Raw genomic sequence first — 19,546 nt, forward strand, 5'->3', positions numbered from 1 at the left:
CGCGTGTGCGTGTTGGGCTTCGTAAATCAGCCCCAATAACTTATGAAAGTTGCTGATACATGCATCTCTCTGGAACACCTTCTTTTTGTAATTAGATTTTATGAAAGCCTTATCATATACTTGATATAATTAATTCACCCCATGTCTGGCCTTTATTTGTACTTTTCTTAAGCTCCTGTATACTAGGATTATGCCAGAAGGCATTTTTGTATGGTTAAACTCCAGCTAAAGCGTTAAACCAATTAAATGCATATATGTGACTTTTTTAAGCTACCTTTTGTGATTCTGGTTAGCTGCTTTTTGACTCACACAACCTTGTAACACTGCATAGCAAGAAATGTGACACCCCTTTCTTTATAATGGTTAAAGCCCAACTTCGGTAATTTTTCTTTTTTCCAAGGTCCAATTGATACTTGCTATGCATGTAAACACATGTAGTGCTTTAGAGTGTGTTTGTCACCTCTCCGCATAGGGCAGCCCATTAATTTTAAGCAATGTGCTGACTCTTGGGAGGAGCTTTGCAAATCAGAAAATGCCTTGATGGGTGAATGTCAATCTGGAAAAGTGGGCAGATGCATTTGCATGCAAACTGCCTTAGGTAATGTCTGCATGTAATGTTGAGCATCCATGATTGAAAGAACTGAAATCCAATGCAAGAAAGTGGTGGGCCAGGGACAGTGTGGCTGGAGAGGAATGAGCTAAATGAGACTGGATGTCCAGCCTGAAAAGGCTTGAGAATGGCTCTATCTGACTTGGTGTAGCTTTTAATGCCCATTGTGAGAAGCAGAGCCGTAGCTAGCTGCTTTTGCGCCCGAGGCAAGAACAGAAAATTGTGCCCCCCAACAGACGTGTTGTCACCCAACGCCGCGCACACAGAACGCGCTGGTGGTCAAATCCAAGATAGCATAAAAATTTGAGAAGCTCATAGTGTGCAGTGAGTTCTGATTTACACAAATCAGTATCATTATTTCCAAACCAAGTAAAGCCATAACTATATAGAGCTATCTATTTGAAACATAGCAGCACAAAAAAGAATTATAAAGGTCATCAAGAAATAGATTTGGCAAGATCTAACAAGATGAAAACACATGTAGTACCTGCTGGGCTATGGTTCTTTTAACCAGTCTAGCAGATTATTGCTCCCTTGATGCTGCACTGGCTCTATCCCTGCTTTTTGGACAGCTGTAGGCAAAGGAGAGCCAGGAGAGGATCTTCACTGGCCGCTGCAGCCTTGACAAGCCTGCCCCTAACAACCAGTGTCAGGTGGACTTGGATTGGCTCTAGAGCAGCCTGTTCATGAGACCTAGGAAGAGAGAGAGGAAGAGACATTTGCAGGCTGCAAGGCACACAGGCTGGTGTGCAGCAGCCAAACAGTGGGTAGTGTCCCCATGTGCTGTGTCCCATTGTGCTGCCAGGGACCCAGGAGAATACAGGAAAACCTAGGTATGCCTGTCTGTGAAGGAAGACATGAGGAGTGAGCTCAGGGAGATAAAGAAATCCATGATGGGAGCTGTAAGTGTGCAGAGACTGAGATTTGAGTGGAGACCTGGCAATGGAAGTGCATGCTTGAGAGGGGAGCCCTAGTGTGCTGTGCTACCCTTATGCCTGATCTCTGAAGATGTGTCAATAGTGCAGAGACATCTAGAGGCTGACAGTTCCATTCCACAACCATCATTGTCCAGCTTAGGGGATCCTGTGGCCTGTGTTGCATCCAACTGCTGTGGCAGTAATCAGGCTACCAACTGCTGCCAGGAAAAACATGTAAAGGGCACCTGAGTGGCAATTCTTTTGTGGACTGATCTTGGTTGTTTCTTCTAGATCCTGTTTGCTTCCAATGCAGCTCTATCTAAGGGGGATCACTTTATGTTATTGTTTTTTTGTGAAGACACCCCTTTCTGCCCTGTGGATTACAATTATCCTGTGAGTGCTCCACCAAAGAATTTAAAGAGCCCCAATGCCGACAGACTGTGTGTGTGTAGAGTCCCCACTGGCCAGTGGTTAGCTAGGACCTACATATAGTGATCAAGCAAAGTTCCTCCGTCGCTGACAGCCAACAGCTATTCCACCTCTCAATTTAGACTGACCCAGGGGTGCTGCTCCTCCTCAGATCAGAATGTTTTATTATGCTTATAATCCAATTTAAATTGTGTGTTACACTAATGGTGTGCAGGAAAAGCTGGCCGCCTAACTTACTGCATACACCGTCTTGTACAAACTCCTTTTTTCGGCTAAGAGGGGTGGGTGAATCGTAATTCTCTGATTCTGATTGGTCCTGCACTACCCAATATCATCCAAGGCTGCTAGAGCTATGATTGGTTGCAGCTCAGTCTTAGCCAACCAACGTTTATTGCTCACGAGGTTCTGATGAAAGGGGCATGTCCCAGGAAACGCTTCAACTGCTATACCCACAGCCAATGTCGCCGTCTACCAACTTGGACTAAGGACTTTGGAAGTCCGTTTGGATTGCTCTTATAGACTATAGTTTATCTTGGAATCATTTTACAAGTTTTACATGCCGCTACGTTTGTCAGTAGCCTTTCTGTTGTTGAAAGCTATCTAATAAATTACCAGTACACTGAATCGGGTGCTCTTTTCTGTTTATTTCCTTAGGACCTACAAATAGTAGATATGTACCCATAGCTAGCCATATTTCTTTCACATTGGTTGAAGAATATTTTCTGTGTTGACTGCTGTAACTGGCAGTTTCATTCACTACTCGCTCAGTATATTGAATCTTTGACTGGTAGTTAAAGGGAATGAACAGCAATCCTGTTTATCTTGCTGAGCTGTTGTTGTCAATTATGTTAACCAACTCATCTCTTTTTTAGGTCCTATTGCTAGTTTTATTAAAGCCCATTTAAATGTTTTCAGGTGTGTCAGTGTCACTCGGGTCCAGGTAAGGGTGGGTCACCACTGGTGCAGGACAGAAGAACCTGTACATTACAGCAGCTCCTTTGGGGGTGAGCATCACACACAACATAAAAAGCGGTTGCTTTTATAGTATTGTTTATTAACTTCAGAATAAATAATTAAAAACTCATCATATTCACAGACATATACACATGTTAAGGCACTTTAAAAATGTATTCTGGATGATCCACATTCAATCCTAGATGACTGTTAAACAGTTACTGCAGAAGATGCTGATCACTGGACCTGCCAGCTTTAGTGTCCCTGATCTAACCTATTTTCAGGAGCATACCCCCTTTTTGAGCACTGGTAATTCTGACAGTGCCCCCCTTGGGTTTATAATTGACCAACAGCTAATCCATAGCCTCATCAGGTACATAATAGTATACTTTTAACGCCCTCCTGAAATGGGTTGTCTTCTTACGTGTGATGTGATACACCCCTTGCCTGCAGTATCGATTGCATCTCTCAATCATTGTATCAAGTGAAAAGGTCTGAGCCCTTTACATCATCACAGGAGCTATTCAGAGATGGAATAGTCATAGAGCTCCTCCCTATCACTCCACATCATTATGCTGCCACTTACCAATATCCACCTATTGGTCCACTATAAAGGCAGGGCAGCCTAAACACACACACCTCACTGTCTGTCACGGTTCAGCTGCAGAGTTGAAGCTGAGCTTTCACTTTTAGTTCCACAAGTATGTGCAGACCTCTTACCCTTGGTTCTACAGGAATGCCGGGCTGTGCTGTTGCTTGTAGTCCTCCAGATATGTTCTTTGTTCCTAACTTACTCTTGCACTGGTCTGGCAGCTTTAGGTGTCGCCTGATGTCACTTGCTAATTCTTTTGCAACTGCTTAGCCTATCAGTGCATCAGCTTGTGGCCAATCCAGTGCTTCCTCCCTCCTGCTCACTCTATTTAAGCTCACAGCTCGCTGCCTGAGCAACGCTTTTCTAAGCAAGTCACTAAGCCCCTGTTTGTGGTCAAGCTACTGGTTCCTCTATCATTCCCATGTAGTGACCCTTGGCTTATTTCAAGGTAATCCTTGTCCACCTCCCGTCCTGACCTTTGGCTTGTTTTTTGGTGGTCCTGGTCTGCAGCCTGTTCTGGCCTTGTCTCCTGACTTCCGTTGTCCACTGTTAGCTGAGCAGGGTGAACCTGGGGGCCGTGACCTTGGGTCAGCATGCAGTAAAATCCATTTCCACCATCAAAAACTATGGGGAATACCACCAGGCCCTTAGACTCCGTGCCCTGGGGGACCCATGCTACCTACACCGCATTGTGGCACTCTGCCTAGTCCTGGAACTTCCAGCCAAGCCTGACTTCCACAGCTCCCATTCCTGCTAGAGCTCTTGCTCTGGGGGTTGTCAGTGTACACTGCTTGCACCCTTTGATCACCCTTTGTCATACTTAGCTGTTAAACTACAAATGGGGCACTACTCAGACTAATGAGCTGTAAAGCATTTTTCTGGCTGCCTTGTGGCAATTATTTGACATTTAAATATCAAGAGTGAGTTTCTCTGGTTTCTTTTCTTTCTTTTTACTATTTTTAAAGATTACAACATGCTTTTCCTGTTTGCGATCAAGCTATAGTAGCCTTATATAACTATGCTATTTACTGTCAAGATGTACTGCCATCTCAATAAGTATTAGGGGTATATACCTTATATTCTAATGACTCTTAAAGTATACTTAAGTTTTGCATCCTTTTGTTCATGGCTTCAAATAAGACTTAAGATTTGATATTTGCTCATTCCCCCATCGGTGGTATATTTGACACCAATAAGGCCTCACCTAACGCTTGTTTAGGGTGTCCTTTATTAGCCCTTGCGTATAAAGGGCTAATAAAGAATCGTTAAATTAATGTTTATTGGGAGGAAGACTGCCCTGTTACATTGGCAGTCAGGAGAAGCAAAAATAACCCAATATCTTGGTGATGATGGAGAAAAAGAATGTCCCAGGACTTGAATTCAGTATGAGGAAGAATGCCGCAGCACTGGAATAAGTGGGAGTTAAAAATGTCCTGTTACAGTGGTTGTCAGTGTGAGGGAAAACTACCAGTAACATTGGTGCTACATGGAAGAAATATTGCCACTACACTGGTGTCAATGGGAGAGGGAATGCCTCCAACATTAGTGTCAGTGGAAGGTAGACTTTCCTTTTCATTGATGATCAGTGAGAAAACAAAATGCCCCCTTACACTAATGATCAATGGGAGGAAGACTGGTATGGCAGGAGGAAGAAAATCCCAGTACTGTATCCCAGAAAGTGGTTTCTTACATGATTCTTTCAGCTTGTTGCTCTGTGACATCAGCTCCAAAACTATGAAGGCACTGTCTGATGGGAGATCAATTCAGTGGGTGTTGCCGAGCTGGAGTGCTTGCCTCTGGTGCAGCAGTGGAGGAGCAGCATGGATTAGGACTCACCAGAGGATCCTTCAGTCCTCAGTCACCAATCCAACTCTGAAGCTATGTTTTCTGCTTGCAAAAGTCTTGTATTTTACTGTATATTTTAAAAAAGATGTGACATATCCCAGATAGCATGCAATTGAGCTGCAAGTTTGAAAATGACTTGCTAAACTATTGCAGACTTGCCAAGCTTCACAATTTTGTTGCACAATTACATCAAGTCTGCATTGCAAGTCTCCAGACCAGCGAGCTTGCAAAGCTCTTGCTAAGACCTGCAGGACTCTTGCTGTAGACTTGCCAAGCAAATTTGCTACAAATTCAAAAAGTGTCAACTAGAACTTGTGCTGCAAGTGTTCCTCAAGTCTAGAACTTGCCAGGAATATGTGCAGCAAGTTAACAAAATTACAATTTCACCCTGCCACAAGTTTGTAGCAAGTTATCCTTGCTATCTGGGATATTGTTTTTGTTGTTGTTATTGCTCTGTGCAGTGGTGAATAAGCAGCTGAATATGTTAAACCAGATTATATGCTTGTCTGAGGTGTGTTTTATGTATGCCTTGCTCTCTGAATTGCATATGAAGGTGAGTTTCAGAGAAGGGGAGAGATGCTTGACAAGTCCTTAAGAAAAGAATGTGGAGAGGACACTTTGGTGGGAGAGCACAGGGGAATGATTCAATAAGCACAGCTCTGGACAGACTGAATTGTTGCCAGTCAGCTAATTTGTATGTCATTGAGTAGCAATACTCAGGCTGAACTATGATGAAGCAGGGACTTTTCCATTATCATTCAAAAGTGAACTTGAGACATCGCCATACAGAGACAAAGCCCACCTCCCATCCTCACTTCTCAAGGGCTTAAAGCCGAAGTAGACAATAATGAAACAGCCGTCTAGATTTAGGAAGAGCTTTTAAATACTATAGGATTCAAAAAATGTACTGCAGCTTCAGTGTGCATGTACAGTAATTACCTGTGCGCTACCTTTAAATAGGTAATGAGTAAGATCAGCAGATACAAGGACTATTTTTGCTCATCCACTTGTTTAGAGCTCTGAGTTGTTTTTAAAACTGAGTGCACTGGTTAACATGTATGCATGCAGTAATCATATCTATTAACATTACACTCAACTCAAAGAAGGGAACACTGGGGAGTGTGGCAGAGGACATAGCACTCCGAAGGTCTCTATGGTGCACAGAGTAAGAGCTAATGGCTTCATTGGCTCATTACTGAATTATAGACATCACAGATGATTATGTGAAAACGTTTTCAAACACCTTTAAGCACAGGCTAATAAAATTGGAAGGCACCTCACAAAAACTAAATGATGGCATTTTGGGTACAGAGGGTGCTTTGCCATCTGAACTTTCAACAGTACAATCGTAATATTCCTTGTCGAGTTATCCAATTTAGACTTTTCCTGTTCAGCTTTCAATAACGCAGAGTTAAATTGCTTTTAGACGGAAAACACACAACACAATCATTACAAGTGCCGCAAGCACTGCCCTGCTGGACAAAATGCTGTTTTATGATCACCACCCAATTTTCTTCACGTACACCAATTATATCTTTGCTTGACTCTGCACCTGTTACTTTACTTATTGTGCAGTGGTGGTGCTATCATTTGCTGCAGAAAGTAATAAATATATCAGCAGAGATGTCAAGTACCAAGGTCCCCAATGAGCAAGATCTGGACGTTCTTACCAGAAAAAATGGGATATTTTAATTGAAAAATCCTCTGGCTTATAAGTATGGGATCTCAACATAACATATAAATATGAAGGAAGATAAATATAAAATAAAAAAGGCAACCAACTCTACATGTCTCAATCAGTTTTTAAAACTGTGGTGTCCATGTAGTTTTTTAGTTAATTCTATATTTGGCAAAAAGATAATTTTCTTGCACATTTGACCAGTTAGATGCAACTGAACATAGTGACTGATCCTCTTGTTACTCTGTTTGCAAATGTCCCTTCTTAAAATTATTAAATGGAATAAAGCCAGATGAAAATTGAATGGATTTCAAAGGAAACAACATAATTTAAGGTGGCCAATAGGTAGTAGATGGTGTTACAAAATTGTTACTTACTTTGATGTAATATTAAGGGTGTACACTGTGACAGTATTGTTTTCTTTTTCTAAAAAAATTTATTAGCAAAGATTGCTTGCAAATGATATGCAGCATGCTGGAAATATTATTAGACTATAACCCTACTGTCAAAATCAGTTATGCTATATTCAACACAATATTTGACTAAGAGAAAAAATGCTGCATGTTTTATACAAAACCCCCATATAATCACTAAAAGCAATACTTGAATCATTTAGGTCTCTTTCAGAAACTCCATAGTCTGTGGCCATCCTAAGTCCCTAAAATGACATTCAAACACGTAAGCAAAGTTTAAAAATCATGCAAACAATAACTTAAAAGATAGGATGCTAATACATGTAGTTGGTAAGTTAGAGGAAGATACTACAGGGTAGAATAAATTATTGCCCTTCTTCTGTTGTCGATAATAGAAGCTATGGGCAGTAAAGGGAGGTCAGATACATTATATAGGCACAATCTAACGGCCCTTAGGCCTCTCCATCATCCAGCATGAAATAGCATGTACTTCAAAGTTTCCCTTAAGTGAAGGAAGATTATGTGCCAGAGAATTTGAAAGAGAACAAGGAGGGTCATCATTATGTTAAATATGCATTTTAGGAGAAGCAGGACACCATGTTGCGAATGCCGGGCTCTGTGATTGACACTCACCCATCATAGCAAATGTTTGACCATGAAATAGATGACAGAGACAATTAAAGTTTATAACTTGTGGGTATTTGTGGGGGTGCGTGCAGGAAATGGGCAACTCAGTGTGCTGCTTCAAATGGCTCCTTTGTCAAGCTCCTTTGTCAATCCGGTAAGAAAGCTTTCGAGTCTTCTTTGTCAAGCTGGTAAGAACGGGGGCTCCCCGTTCTTACCGAAGTGACCCACAGTGGGCCCTTGTTCTTCCCACACACTCCACGGCCGCAATACCGTCTTCCCCCACCGCCATCTCGAGCTGCACCAGAGGTACCCACCTCCAACCTCAGTCCAGATACCCACCACAACTGCAGCCTCAGTCACCCACAACCTCAGTCTAGGTCCCCACCACAACTGCAGCAATCCATCTGCGGACATCAGGAATTTCTACGCCCAGCATATATGCACGGAAACAACATAGGCCTGAGGACCACCACCTACATCCACCGCCGATGACAGCACTTCACCCATTACCTCGTGGTGAGTTACTACATTTCTACTATAATGCTTCATGCAAATACCTAACTTTTGTATGCCATTTTGCTCCATCAACTGAACCTTCACCATCGCCATCTGGACGATCTGACATCAGTAACCAGTTCCCCACCCAGCCAGTTCCCCACATGCTAGACAGGTACAACTCTGTTTGAGTGCTTCTCCCCCCACCTTTGTTTCACATATGGCTAAAATAAACTCTCCTTTATTCTTGTGCTAAAGCTTTGTGAACTGAGCCTATTGTATGTGGGCATGTCCACTAAACATATTATTAGCACACACCATAACCATTCCACTTGTTAGTATCCACGCATTAAGAGACCTGTATGGAAAAGGCTCCAGTATGTCATACATGCACGGCAATAACTATTTCCATACCACCTCACTGATTTATGTGAATGTGTAGTAGCAGTTAAAGAGATTGAAAAATGCTTAGCAAAACAGCTTATAAGCAAGGGATGGAGGCCCATGAACATGTCAAGTATCATGGTGGGCCCAAGGGACGCTGCATCAGGTACATGTAAACCACATGTAATGCTAACTCTGGAGGAGCCGCTTGATAGCTGGGTTCTTTTGTCCTCCCCATTGATTACTCACCCTAGCTAAATCCAACTCACCATCACACCAGTAAACAGAAAGTGGGCTTTATTGAGTAGGCAAAAGCCCTGCCATGGTTATACAGATTCACAGCAATTTTTCAGCAATAACAAATTCCAGTGGGAGAGTGACAAATACAGTATACTGTATAGAAGAAAGGACCCTTACTAGTCCTCTGACCACTGTGGTCTGTCAATTTGGTATTGTTTGTTAGAGCACTCTAACAGAAAGGAAATATTTGCATACCAATGAGAAAGAGGGTGCTCTAAAAAGTCTAAAATGGCCCTATGCTGGGAAACAAAGGAAGCTGTAAGGAATTTAGGTGGACACTTAGTCTCTCACCAATTCAGTGCCCTCAAGACAGTCTTCCCAGGTGTAGTAAGTTCCTTGCTGGCCACGCCCTGGACAGGGTGGTGAATTAATACAGTTAGACTGCAATCCTGGGTGAGATCAGATGAAAGCCAGCCCGCAGCTCTGGGCTTGCCTCTCATCCCTGCCCTCAGCTAGTGATCCTTTTCTGGTGGCTCTGCCCTGTATGTCTATGCCACTGAAGATCTCCTGCAATCAGCCTCTCTGTCCCCTGAAAGTCTTTGTCTTGTCAGCAGTCTCTGATTCTCTTGGGTTTGAGATATAGGCCCCGGTTCAAAGCAGCAGTTCAGTCTTGGGGCTCCCTCAGTTCCAGGGACTCTGCTCTGCACATGCAGCAATCTTGGGCTAGCCTTATTTATGCAGCAGTCCATAATATATTACCAGTCCCTGCCCTTCTCTGCCAACACAGTCCAAATCTGCAACCCTGCTGCACAGTGCAGCTCACAGCAATGGTCCACACAGCCCCACATGTTTCTTCCTCTGCCAGAGCAGGCTTTGCTCCCCCCTACACCCTGTCCTGTAAATGGGGAGACCCTCCCAGGCTGCAACGGCAGGGAAATGCAGTCCTCCTTTCTCCTCTACACCCCTCTCTTGTCCACATTTTCATATCCATAGCAGGAGATAGAACTGAAGGCTGCAGTGTCTTCTCCTGTACCCAAGCTATGTGGCTCATGTCTCTTAGGGCCACCAGCTGGGCTACACACATTTCTCAGGCAGTCAGTCTACTTGACCTACTAACCTTCCAAATGTTATGCCTATAAACAGATTAAAGCGATATTAAACCTTCCTTTTTTAATATTTGCTATAAGGATGCCCACCTTTACCTGAGGCTGCTGTTGTTTTTTTTTTTTAAATCTTTAAATTCCTTGTTTTCAAGTGGGTCCCACAGGGTTCTTCCCCCCGCCCCCTGCGCGCTCGTGCCTGCAGTGGCTGTGTGCGTCCATACACACCCTTCTCTCTTTAAATAATGGAGGAAGGAGCCTGTGGCTCCTCTGCCATCAGTATCCTCCCCCTGCAGCCAGGAGGATCACTTTGGGACTGCCGCCGGACAGGAAAGTGTAAGGGGGTGACTGTGGGGGACTAGGGGAGAAAAAGGTTCTGATCGATTTTTACCAGAATGCAGAGAATGCAATAAGGTAAAAAAACTCCCAGAACCTTAATACTACTTTAAATATAAACTTTATAACAAATACATTACCACAACACATTCTTTCCTTTAATAATTTCATATGAACAGCTGTTTGGATGTGCATTCTGGTTTAAAAAAGTGATGATGTGTGCAGACTCAGTAGAGAGCATTTAGCCCCCCCAACCCCTCACCCCAAAAACAACCATAGCTTTCTAAAGTCCACAAGCAAAATGTTCTAAATGAGCAGTAAAACAAGCTCTGAGAGAATCTAATACAGTATGCCAAAACAATACTGGTTATTTTGAGCATTAGGACAACATTTTTCCCAGAAAGCACATTTGTACCTCCTCATAGGTTCTGCTGGCAAAAACATTAAAAAATGTGTAATTGCTTTGAAATACAAGTTTACAAATGTTTATTGGCATGTGCATGAGGTTTTTATGCCATGTAAAACAATTTGTGTGTATACTAGAAGTTGTTTTTTTTTTAAATTACATTTCTTGCAGCCCTGGTTCTCAGCATCACAGGAATTTAGTTAGTGTCCTGGCTATGCCATCAACTTGTTATCTCAAAGCAGGTTAGTTACTTATACAATAAAAATCTACTACTTCTATCAGGAACTCTTGCCTCTCCCATGTCCTTTCTTGATATACATTTGGAATCGTAGTTAAATATCTTGTATCCTCCCTTAGGAAGACATTCATAGGAACTACAGTAAGAATATATTCTGTTTCATGATTTGCTAATCTCCACAGTAACAGAACTACTCTGGAAAAAATTACTTGTAACTGGCATGCCTTTATTTAAAAAAAAAAATACCAGGATTGTACAAGTCACAGAATTTTCCTGATTCTTATACAAATACTGGGCCACTATCTTGTCAATCATAAATGTTTTTTGAATTCTGATCTGTCCAGTTAGTGAAGACATAGTATAAATGTTAAAACAGCTTACACATGGCACTTTATACTTTGAACTACAGCTGTACTGTCATGACAATAATGTTAAAGTATAACATAAATGGGCATATTCAATAAAAATAAATTATTAATCAGTCTAGTTAAAATAACCATTACATTCTAATAAAGTTGTTTTGGGGTTTGTCCTAGTTTAGGGAATGGTGCTTAACCAGTGCAAATGATTTTATAAGAACTAGGATCTAAAAACAACATATAATGGTTATTAAACTGATATTAATGTCAAAAATGTTTTAAAGCTATTTCAAATGCTGAATAAATCACTTACAATGAATTCTGAATTGAAGATATCCAGATGTGAAGGGAACACTGGGTCATGACTGTGGGGCTCTAAACTGCAGGCTGGCTCTGGTATGAGAAGTCTAAAGCTCACCATACAGTCTGAGTGTACAGTCTTCTACAGATTTGCCACAATTATATAATATGAGAATCTACCTATTCATTCAATTTGTATTCAACCAGGCAGGCCCTTGCAACACACAGTTAATAGATTTAAAGAGATTTTGTAGAAGAAGAGAGGAAAAAAACAAGTAAAGAATTGTTGCAATGTAAAGTCTGGTCCCTGTCTACTTTACATTAAGTAAAACAACATCCAGTCATGGGTAAAGCAAATAGAGAGATGTTTATAAACTAATGTCATCCCTATAAAATAGTTAAACTGCAAATGCAAATAAGTTGTCACTTTTACTTGAGAATGGTAGGTTTGATGAAGTAGGGCAGTTATGTGGGTTTAAGGGTTCCAAGTGCCACTGTCTCACTGTACATTTAAAATGGGGTACGGCCTTATTTATCAGTGTACACCATTCAGAACATTTAGGTGTCTTCAGGAGTTTCCACGGTATTACTGTCACTTTCCTTGCATAAAAGAAAAGGAGTTTGAGGAGAACTAAATGCAGCTTCTACATGGTGGTAGACTAAATATGTCGTGTAAGCAAATGGCAGGGTTACATATGTTTGTATATCAAATATGTTAGATAAAAATTCTGTAACACCTGACCTGAAGGGTATATGCATAGCGCAGCTCCAGGTTATATGTATAAAATCACCCACCTTCTGATGACATGTAAAACAAATATTGTTGTTTATCCTTCCCATAATAAATAGCCTAGTTGCCGTAAAAAAGGTGTGGTGCAAATAACAAATCTATATCAAAAAGCAAATGTCCAATAAACTTTGTGAATAAAGTCCACTTAAGTGAAAAAAAAACAAGGTTATCCTTGGAAGAAGTCTCCTTAGAACAATCATGTTGGGAGGAGCTTGGAGACTGACGTCATCATGCTGGGCGGTACCAAGAAGTTAAAGTGAATGTAGCTACGATCAGCCGGTAGTAGGATTTGAGGGATTCTGTGTAATAACAGCACTGTTTTTGGATTTTAAATGTAAGTGTTTAGAGCTTTAAAAAAAAAAAAAAAAACTTTGTTGATTGTTTTACACTATGGAGTGGTCTGTTCTCTCGTGGGTGTGAGAAAATGCTTGCAAACATCGAAGGACGGCCTCAGATACAGCATGGAGTCGGTATAACACATTGAGATCGAATGTGGAGAGGGGAAAATGCGTTTCTCATGCTGCAGTGGACTGAGAGTATGAGGAGCTGTATCTGACCTTTTTAGATATGGTATAATCCCTTTGGTGAGTGCGGCATTTGCACTGAGTGTTTTACTGATTGTGCTTGGATCATCATTTCTCAGCACAATGTGTGGAATACAGAGTGAAGCACCTTGGACTTTATTAACTGTTGGTGGGACACTTTTCCTTTGATTAATACAATAATTTTTAGACTTAAGTGGACTTTATTCATAGAGTTTATTGGACACTTGATTTCTGAACATTTGGTATTTATGTATATACAGCATATTTCAGACACTGGATTTATCTGTTTTTTATACTGTATATAACTAATAGAAGTGTGATATTCAAATTTTTTTCACTGCTGCCTAATATTTATAGATAGGTGTAGGGATAAGGTAGAAGCACAGATATGAAAGAGATTGAAAAAAATCTATATCGATTTGTTTTTAGGCGAGATCACTAGTGGTACGGAACCTTGAACAGTTTAATCCCATTCCTCCTACATGATGGAAGGCATTCTGTCAGGGACTTAAACAGCCGCGGAGTCTGGTCCGCAGATCCCAGCCCCTCCTCCAGCGCCGACGTCACATTACGACGTCGCGCTCCCAGGGCCGCCGCTCGTAGCTTCGCCCACTGAACGCCGGTTCCCTCGGTAAAAGCGAGGGAGATTCAATTGCTCGGCGTTCAGTCAATGGAGACTGTACGTGGAGCAACTGCTCTCCTGTTCGCTGCATGAACCTCCTTACAGAGCCAAATACCTGCTACATATTGCCACGGACTCAATCAGAAGGAGCATGTACCTCCCCCTGTATCTCTCCAGCCATCTCAATCGCAAGTAGTGGTTAGACGCATACTGTGTATACTAGCCTGGAGCCTGAAATCAGCCGTACCAGCCTGAAGTGAATAGCCAAACAGTGTTCGGCTCACTTCAGGTCGGTCATTCACTCGGTTGCCTACGGCAGCTTAGTGAATAGACCCCATAGTGTGCTTACTAGTATACCTTACAGTTACTACTACCAGATGTGTTTATCAGAGATAAGAACTACCCTGTATTTGAACCTCACATATGAGATTAATACTGTGGGGAATCTATTTCGTTACCCTTGTATCCTGTAATACACTGGGAGATTGTTTATTTCTATAGGTGGTATATGATGTGTGTGGGAGCTGCGCCCCCTCACCGTACCTAAGAGGGTCATAGCAGTCTCCTCAATCTGAACCATCTCCTAATCCGAGTGAGTTGTGTCCTAAGATCCTTAGTTGAGATCCATAAGCAGTGGGTAGACTGTTACGCCCTCCTACACCCGAGACACCAAAGATGTACTAAATAAAATAAACGATCTAGTAATACAGGAGGGCTCCCTTCTTGTGGGTATCGATGTGGAATCGCTTTACACATCGATACCGCACGAATGGGGATTAAAAGCCATAGAGCATTTCCTTGATGTACATTTCCCATCGATGGCAACTCAAAACGAATTCATTGTAGAACTCTTAGATTTTGCTCTACATAACAATTGTTTCCAATTCTCAGGAGTATTCTTTAAACAGATCAGAGGCACATCGATGGGAGCCCCATGGGCCCCATCCTATGCATGTCTCCACCTAGGCCTGTGGGAACAAGAATTAATATACAATCACCCCCTATACCTGAGCCACGCAAAAACGTGGCTCATGTATATCGACGATATACTGGTGGTCTGGAACGGGGGTGAAGACCTCTTGATATCGTTCATTAAAGATTTGAATATGAACAATAGAAATCTAAAATTCACTTACACTCAAAGTAATACTAAACTCTCATTTCTGGATCTTTCAATAGAGATCAAAAATCAAAAACTGATCACAAAAACATATAGAAAGGAAACCTCAGCGAATACACTTCTTCACGCGACCAGCCACCATCCCCCTCCCCTGAAGCAGGGTATTCCCACAGGTCAATTTTTAAGAATAAAACGCAATTGTAGCGAACATGCTGACTACATAAAAGAGTCCAAAGACCTGTACCAACGCTTCAGGGAAAGGGGATACCCACATAAACTAATCAAAAGGAGTAAAATAAAGGCAAACCAAAGAACAAGAAAAGATCTATTGCAGAATAAAGAGTTAAAAACGGCAGACCCAATGAATGAAAACAACAACTACACACGTATGATAACCAAATATGGATCTAATTGGGAGAAACTAAGACAACTTCTAACGAAGCATTGGCACATCTTTGACCTATGCCCACCATTATCAAAAATAGTGGGTCCAAGACCCCTATTGACGGCCCGTCGTTCGAAAAATCTAAAAGACAGTCTAGTCAATTCAGAATACACACCCAGTTCATCGAAACAATCACTTCAAAATAAAAAAAAGACTCAAAGGGATGTACCCCTGTGGGGGCTGCCAGATTTGCCCTTATATAGACAAAACAAAAACTTTCAGGAACTCAGAAAATACAAAATCCTTAAACATAGTGAGTTTTAATAACTGCAATTCAAGTAAGGTTATATACCTAATTGAATGCCCATGTCAGAAATTCTACGTGGGCAAAACTAAAAGACAACTGAAAGTAAGAATAGGTGAACACCTAAATGACATCAAGAAGAGAGATATAGACAGTCCCCTAGCCCAACATTTCTTGGAACATCATAAGGGGGTCCCTGATGGGCTTAAAGTTAAAGTAATTTACGCATTAAATATCTCCCCCCGTAGAGGAGATTTTGATAGGATCCTTCAACAGCAGGAGAAGATGTGGATCTATAGATTAAATACAATGATTCCGATAGGATTAAACAATGAATGCAGTCTCAATGTCTTCTTATAAGACAAACTGTCTCCAACCTATCCCGATAATGGATCCACATCTTCTCCACTGATCCACACATACGGGGACTATCCATCCTAAGAGTAATATATCGTTTAAAAGTAAAAATCTGTATGTAAATATGGCTATGTAGAAACCATTTTTATTTTGTAATAAAGAAATGTAAACTTTATGTTGATACTGTCTAATGAAAGCGATAGAAGGTTATATCAAAGGAGGGAGAATTATCCTTTAGAATTTAAACCAATGAATGGAAAAAAAGGGGGAAAAGAAAGGGGCCTGACCCTACTATTTAAGGAACATCTCTCCCAACTCTTGATTATGTCCTGACGAAGCCCCGTACAATGGGAGGGGCGAAACGCGTCGACAGATAGACAGAGATCAAACGTGCAGTCATCACATCACAAGTGGATATATGATCCTGAAACCTGATCCTAAAGATTTGCCAATTTTGGTAAAATCCTGGGGTTGGCAGTTCTCACAGACGGACAGACTGTATCCTGAACATCCAGGAGATCACAAAAGATCCACGGAGTAAAAACACCACTCGTACCTACCATTGGAGATCAGACGACAACAAACATCTCCCGGAGGAAATAGAGAGACGTGCCCATACTCAAGTGGACGATCGAATCACACTGGAAAAATCCCCAAACCGCCCGGACTTCGAGAAAACTACAGTAACGTGAGTGATAAAAAGTGCTATATATATTCGTTAAGGACATCATTTAAATATCACTCTGAGGAAGAGATTCACAACATCTACACTTAATATAAGGAGAAAGAGAAGAAAAAGTCAGGCGGTTGGTTAATTAATGATAATCCAGTGATAGTCTGTCCGTGAGAAAACTCCCCTCCCCTCAAAACAAAAGGACTTGTTACACCTCACCGCTCTAATTAGAGTAACCCATTGCTGATGAGCAGGAAGGAGTTAATTGCACATACGGCTAAACCGAAGTCAGTGGCATTTAACACCAAACAACAGGAAACTTAAAATCCAAATAATAAACAGAAAACAGAAGGCAAAATAATTTGGAAGTAAAGTAAAAATAAACCTATCCGAAATAAGAAGATATCTACACAGGAAACATCAAACTAACAAGCAACATCTATAAATACCTAGAAAAAATGGTGCATGCATGAATCTATAACCGGCCTTTATAGCAGGGCGCACATTGGGAGGGCTTACAACAATACAAAACACAAAAATTCCCCAGCCTCAACCTGCCAGCCAGCCTGCAACCAAACAAGTAGCCCTGTCAACAGTATGCGTTAAAATCAGAGGTTTTAGTTGCACAAACTTTTGGCCAAAAATATGTAGAAGCCACACTGCCGCGCCAAGGCACCTCTGCAAAGTGTGGTCCTAACTCTATGTATCCGAGTCTCCAAGTGTGAGCATATTAATGAAGTTGATAAATTACATGCAGGTGTACCTGGAGGTAGCCAACTCCTCCTGATAAGGTGCAGGGACGCACTGGAGGCCCAGCAACCAAAAATGCACGCTGGGACTCCAGTGCGTCCCTGCACCTTAAGCCGGCCCAACTCCCAGAATCATTGCTGAGTGGTCTTTCAGCTTTAGTGTGTGTGTTCCTGTACATTGCCTGTTGCTATATTATTGTCGACCCGGATTCCTTGACCTTGCCTGACTGCTGCCTGCCTCTGACTTCTGTTTGTCCCTGGATTCTCCTTTGCTTTCTCCTTTTGTACCTTGCCGCCCGATTGTTGCTGACCCTGGCTTGCCCGACTCCGCTCTGCTCCGGCCGCATCAACACCTGCTTCCTGCTTCACTGAAGACGGGCCTCAAGGACCTGCCCAGGCCCAGTGTCCTGCATCTTCCGGCACCGGTGCTGCCCGCTGTTCCCCCACCTCCTGTCTCCTCATTCAGGGGTGTGGAACTCGTGCTGCAAAGGAGGCCTCCTCACAACTCGGCTCCCCACCAGGTACATGACAGGAGGGACTGATGTGACTTACAATATGTAAAGCGCTGAGGAAATTGTTGTAACTATATCCATACCTAGTAGACATGTAAATTTAGTTTAATTCCAAATGGATATTCGTATGAATTTCATTAAATTCGGACATTTGGATGCAACATTTTGAACGTGACCAAATGCAAACAAATCCGAATGTTTCTTTAATGAAAATTCGGATCTGCCTGAATTTCGTTCAAAACTAAACTAAATCGGACGTGTGACTATTCTCTGGCCAATCTGATTTTTTTTTGGCTGTTGGGATTGCATTACAGAAACGGTCATGTGATTTCCTGTTGTGGATATTTCTGAAATGAAAATTCAAACGGATACGAAATCCGAATAACAAACTCAATAAAATCTTGGATCCGAAAAATCCGAGATAAAAATCTGAACTGATCTAAAACAAAACAATTTTTTTGCGAGGTTACATGTCTAATACTTATAGAACTAAATAAGCATGAACCCCTTTCTAGAAATGTATTCAAATTTATGTATGCACATAAAAAGCAAGGTCTGCTTTCTGAATGTGCCCCTGTTCCCATTACCGAAACACTGAATAAAAGTAGAAAAAAACCCTGTAGAGCAGCTAGACAAGAATTATTTCATCCTGCTTCCAGTGTCACCTTCTGCACTATGGAAGTCAGAGTAAAGGTAAGTATAGTTTCTAACTGTTTTCCCCTACAGGCGTTATGCTGCTACAAGTGTTAAACTTTTATGTAGCGTTTCAGCAGGGGGAGCACATTTAAAAAGCGGACCTTGCTTAAATTACAAAAAGGGTAAAATATGAGTGTGAGCTAAAAAAGGGAACACCTAGAAAAAATAACCCAATAAAAACAATAAAAAATGTACAACAAATTTGCATAACTCCAGCGACTGCAAGGACTGAAAGGAACAGTGGATAAATACATTTGTCTTTGCGGCCTAATATGTATGGAAGACAGCCTCAGAAAGGAAAACGGGGGAGAGGGCAATTTAGTAATGCTCTCAAACAACCTGCTGTTCTGTGTCTGGAAGGTTGTAGGTGTAGAAGGTTTTGTCAGCAAGTCAACTATCTGCTGGGTGTGTTGTGACTGTATTTTATTGGCCACTTTGGGGAAAAAAGGCACACATGCCCTATTTCTAGTTTGTGCAACCCTACCACCGCTATGTCCTGCAGCACCTGCTTGTCGCCTATTACTGCCAGTACCTCTGCCCCCAATTTTATTACCAGGGTCAAAGGTTATGCAGTGCATTATGGCTTCAAGTGCAAATGTTCATCCATAATAGCAAAACTGTGAGAACTACATTAGTAGGCTTCAAACCTCATCCCTTACTGGAAAGACTCCTCTTTAGGCACAGGAGGGTGTGTGCTCTACCCGTTAAACAAAACCTTCCAAAATAGATGCCACATAATTCAGAGGTACCAGATCACAGTGGTACCAGATTGCAGTGTCAGCTTTCCAGCAACTGAAGGAGATGTTCTCCAATTCTCCAACTTCCTAATCATAATCTTCAGCATATTGTTGAAGTTGATGCCTTGGAAGT

This window comes from Nanorana parkeri, unplaced genomic scaffold (assembly GCF_000935625.1).
Source record: "Nanorana parkeri isolate BGI_ZX_2015 unplaced genomic scaffold, ASM93562v1 scaffold170, whole genome shotgun sequence".
In the NCBI taxonomy this organism is placed as follows: Eukaryota; Metazoa; Chordata; class Amphibia; order Anura; family Dicroglossidae; genus Nanorana; species Nanorana parkeri.